Source organism: Sprattus sprattus, assembly GCF_963457725.1.
Source record: "Sprattus sprattus genome assembly, chromosome: 15".
NCBI classification, from domain to species: domain Eukaryota; kingdom Metazoa; phylum Chordata; class Actinopteri; order Clupeiformes; family Clupeidae; genus Sprattus; species Sprattus sprattus.
In genome coordinates this window covers 1,522,113-1,527,112 of record NC_137913.1, presented here as the reverse complement: position 1 = coordinate 1,527,112, position 5,000 = coordinate 1,522,113, and the positions used below count along the sequence as shown (strand labels likewise).

Genomic DNA, 5,000 nt, shown 5'->3' with positions numbered 1-5,000 from the left:
GAATCTCATTCTGAATGAAAGAGTGAAGAATCTCATTAGGAATGAAAGAGTGATGAGTGATGAATCTCATTATGAAAGAGTGAAGAGTGATGAATCTCATTATAAATGAAAGAGTGATGAATCTCATTATAAATGAAAGAGTGATGAATCTCATTATAAATGAAAGAATGAAGAATCTCATTAGGAATGAAAGAGTGATGAATCTCATTAGGAATGAAAGAGTGATGAATCTCATTATGAATGAAGGAGTGAGAATCTCATTATGAATGAAGGAGTGATGAATCTCATTATGAATGAAAAAAGTGAAGAATCTCATTCTGAATGAAAGAGTGAAGAATCTCATTAGGAATGAAAGAGGGAAGAATCTCATTAGGAATGAAAGAGTGATGAGTGATGAATCTCATTATGAAAGAGTGAAGAGTGATGAATCTCATTATAAATGAAAGAGTGATGAATCTCATTATAAATGAAAGAGTGAAGAATCTCATTAGGAATGAAAGAGTGATGAATCTCATTAGGAATGAAAGAGGGATGAATCTCATTATGAATGAAAGAGGGAAGAGTGATGAATCTCATTATGAATGAAAGAGGGAAGAATCTTATTATGAAAGAATAATTGTTGTCCAATGTCAAGTCTCTATTTGATCATGTGACGAGACGGTACGAGCTAGCTAGTTTAGCTCCAAAGCAGGCCCTGAATGATAGGGGTGGTGCACAAATGCCAATTTTCCCGAGAGCCGAAAATATGCTAATTAGGCACTCTGAGATTCTTTTGAATGAAAAGTGCGTTAATAATAAAATGAATTATTATTATTATTATTATTATTATTAATTAGTCCAGATAGCAAAGTTATGGTAGCCCTATACCCCCTATACAAAACTCATAAGCCCGACAGCCCGCTGTTCCGAAATTGTGAGCACAGCAACGTGAATCACCGTAGCCCAATTCATTGATTACACAATTATAAACCTATAAATGAACAACCAATTTCACAACCATGAACTTTAATTCAGAATATTATTATACACCCATGGCATTTGCATCGCAATGATACAAAAAACACGTTTTATGATAGTCAACTTTCAGAGCAAAACTCCTGCATCATTATAAATAGCCTAGGTTAATAATAATAACTAGAAAATGCATTTCCTGAAGGAAATACCAGTGCATGAAATGCAAAGGTTAAGAAAGGAAGAAGAAAAGAAAGAAGAGTGAAAGAAGGAAAGAAGAAAGGAAAGAAGAGTGTAAGAAGGAAAGAAGAGTGAAGAAAGGAAAGAAAAGTGGAAGAAGGAAAGAAGAGTGGATGAAGGAAAAAAGAAAGGCAAGAAGAGTGGAAGAAGGAAAGACAAAAGGAAAGAAGAGTGAAGAAAGGAGAGAAGAGTGGAAGAGGGAAAGAAGAAAGGAAAGAAGAGTGAAAGAAGGAAAGAAGAAAAGAAAGAAGAGTGAAGAAAGGAAAGAAGAGTGGAAGAAGGAAAGAAGAAAAGAAAGAAGAGTGAAATAATGAAAGAAGAAAGGAAAGAAGAGTGAAGGAAGGAAAGAAGAGTGGAAGAAGGAAATAAGGAAAGAAAGAAGAGTGAAAGAAGGAAAGAAGAAAGGAAAGAAGAGTGTAAGAAGGAAAGAAGAGTGAAGAAAGGAAAGAAAAGTGGAAGAAGGAAAGAAGAGTGGATGAAGGAAAAAAGAAAGGCAAGAAGAGTGGAAGAAGGAAAGAAAAATGGAAGAAGAAAATAAGAAAGGAAAGAAGAGTGGAAGAAGGAAAGAAGAGTGAACAAGAGTGGCTCTGGATGAAGAGATAAAGAGAGAGTGAAAATATTGAAAAAAGGAGATAAAAATGGAGTGAAGAAGAGAGATTGAGTGTGAGAGAAAGTTGACAGAGAGAAAGATGGAGAGATGGAGAGAAAAAAAAATAGAGAATGGATGGTGTCTTAATGTTCCTAGTTACAGTTAAATTGAGAGGGACAGAGAGAGAAGAGGTTCTTTGGATTTGGCACAGGTGTCAGTGAAGCATACTAAGGCAGAAGGCAGTAACTTCTATGTTAAAGCTCAGTGATAACAATGGAATAATGACCCTATTAATTAATCAGTAGTAATACTATTTCATTTATCACAATTACCAATACAATGATTATCACACACACACACACACACACACACACACACACACACACATTCACACACCATTGAATTATCACATTAAGCACATAAAACAATGAACTTGAATTGTCACATGAAACACATAAAACATCTATGTCAGTCCATTGGGTGTGTGTGTGTGTGTGTGTGTGTGTGTGTGTGTGTGTGTGTGTGTGTGTGTGTGTGTGTGTGTGTGTGTGTGTGTGTGTGTGTGTGTGTGAGAGAGAGAGAGAGAGAGAGAGAGAGAGAGAGAGAGAGAGAGAGAGAGAGAGAGAACGATAGAGAATGAGGCCCATCCCATCGGGAATAGCCCGATAGCTTAGCATATCTGCCATGCAATTCTAATGGTAATGCTACCTAGCTTGGTATGCTAACTGTCGGTAGCCTATACATCGTGAAATCAACCAAAATACTGATGTCACTGGCTTTAATTTGATAATGGCATGTTAGTAGTACATTTAATATCAGTACATTTGTTTAATTACTGCTGATATTTTACAAATACGTCAAAAACTCATTTTTGACCAAACTTGAAGTTACGGTCTTTTGCCTTAGCACGGCAGAGTAAAGCACAGGTGCAAGCCAGTTTAAAGACCCTATTATGATGTCATAATGGCCCAATGTAAGTCAATGGGAGAAATGTATATTCGTTTTTCTTTAATATTTTAAAAAGTATAAAGTTTAGAAAAGTGAAAAATACATAGCATAAGTGTCGTTTACAAGACCTACGCGACAAAGTTTGAATGAAGTTTCTACGTTAAGTGGTTCGGGCTGAATTAATCGCAGAAAAAGGTAACAAGAATAAGAAGAAGAAGAAGAAGAAGCCTAGGAATAACAATACAGGGCATTTCATGCACTGTAATTATAACTAGAAAATGCATTTCCTGAAGGAAATACCAGTGCATGAAATGCAAAAGTTAGGAAAGGAAGAAGAAAAGAAAGAAGAGTGAAAGAAGGAAAGAAGAAAAGAAAGAAGAGTGGAAGAAGGAAAGAAGAAAAGATAGAAGAGTGAAGAAAGGAGAGAAGAGAGGATGACGGAAAGAAGAGTGAAAGAAGAAAAGATAGAAGAGTGAAGAAAGGAGAGAAGAGAGGATGACGGAAAGAAGAGTGAAAGAAGGAAAGAAGAAAAGAAAGAAGAGTGGAAGAAGAAAAGAAGAGTGGAAGAAGAAAAGAAAGAAGAGTGAAGAAAGGAAAGAAGAGTGAAAGAAGGAAATAATAGTTGAAGAAGGAAAGAAGAAAAGGAAAGAAGAGTGAAAGAAGGAAAGAAGAAAGGAAAGAAAAGTGAAAGAAGGAAAGAAGAGTGGAAGAAGGAAAGATGAGTGGAAGAAGGAAAGAAGAGTGAAAGAGAAAAAGAGAGTGAAAATATTGAAAAAAGGAGATAAAAATGGAGTGAAGAAGAGAGATTGAGTGTGAGAGAAAGTAGACTGAGAGGGATAGAGAGAAAGATGGAGAGATGGAGAGAAAAAAAGTAGAGAATGGAAGGTGTCTTAATGTTCCTAGTTACAGTTAAATTGAGAGGGACAGAGAAGAGGTTCCTTTGATTTGGTGCAGCTGTCAGTGAAGCACAGGTGCAAGCCAGTTTAAAGACCATATCATGATGTCATAATGGCCCAATGTAAGTCAATGGGAAAATTTCGATTCGTTTTTATTTAATATCTTAAAAAGTATAAAGTTTAGAAAAGTGAAAAATACATAGCATAAGTGTCCTTTACAAGACCTACGCGACAAAGTTTGAATGAAGTTTCTATGTTAAGCGGTTCGGGCTGAATTAATCGCAGAAAAAGGTAACAAGAATAAGAAGAAGAAGAAGCCTAGGAATAACAATACAGGGCATTTCATGCACTGTAACAAGAATAGGCCTACGTCAAACAAGTCAAACAAAGTTGTGGACCAAGAACTGAACTGCTGCCCAGTATTCCGGCAGCGTGCGGACCCCTTGATAGTAATCGCGTTTGAGATGCGTATTTCTCCTCTCCAGGACGCAGCTTAAGCGCAGAGACAGGTGTTTGCCCGTCTCCTAATAAAGTTGATGAAACAAATGCAACAGTCGCTGATTAGCCTACCTCTTGTTACCACCAGGACACACACAACGCTATCCAAAATGGCATTGCATTGAATAAATCAGGCCTATGATGATGATGTGCATTGCGCATGCATGCTTTGTCAGTGCTTAACAAGATCTGTGTAATGTCCTGCGACAATCTGCCGGTGAATTCCTTCGCACGAGTGGTACCCTATATTCAAAACCAGAGTAGGCTTAGTTGACAAGTATTGCCTCTGAAACGTTAAATATAATATAACATCATATACCATGCGTAAAGGCCCTGTGAGAGTCTCCACTGCGCAAATTAAATGCTGTGTGTGTTTTGTGCCACTTAAAATATTTTCGAAATTATGCCGGAGCCTGCACTTCCAGCATCCCTGTTGAGGCCTATCTGCAAAACCTGAAAAAGTCCTCCCACGGACTGCAGCAAACACGCCAGTGAGCTGGCCTCTTGCATTCTTCACCTTGCAGTGCACACACACGTTTTGCCATCACACACACAGATGAATCCGGCACAACTGGTTGGAACATTTCGGAACAGAGGGTTTAATTTGGATATTTAGATATTTCGGACAATTTTTGGGGAATATTGAGCTTTCAGAACACTGTGCCTGGTCATAGCTCATGCTCCTCATTGCCTGCGAGCTAAGGACCACTACAACAGGGACATAGTGTAACCGAGTGTTGGCACTTAGAACTTAATGTCACAAGAATGTCACAGGCGTTGAATGGAAAACACAGTCTCGTTTACTTCGAACAGACAAGAAGTAAGCCGGTCAAAACGTGAGAGCTGGAATACCTATTTCCAAGTACGGAAACCCCGAG

At 37.8% G+C, this 5,000-nt stretch overlaps 1 protein-coding gene across 1 annotated transcript in view; it reads left to right on the top strand.

The window, feature by feature from the left end:
* atp1a2a (ATPase Na+/K+ transporting subunit alpha 2a) overlaps positions 1-5,000 on the top strand; it is a 34,723-nt gene that overhangs the window by 2,991 nt on the left and 26,732 nt on the right.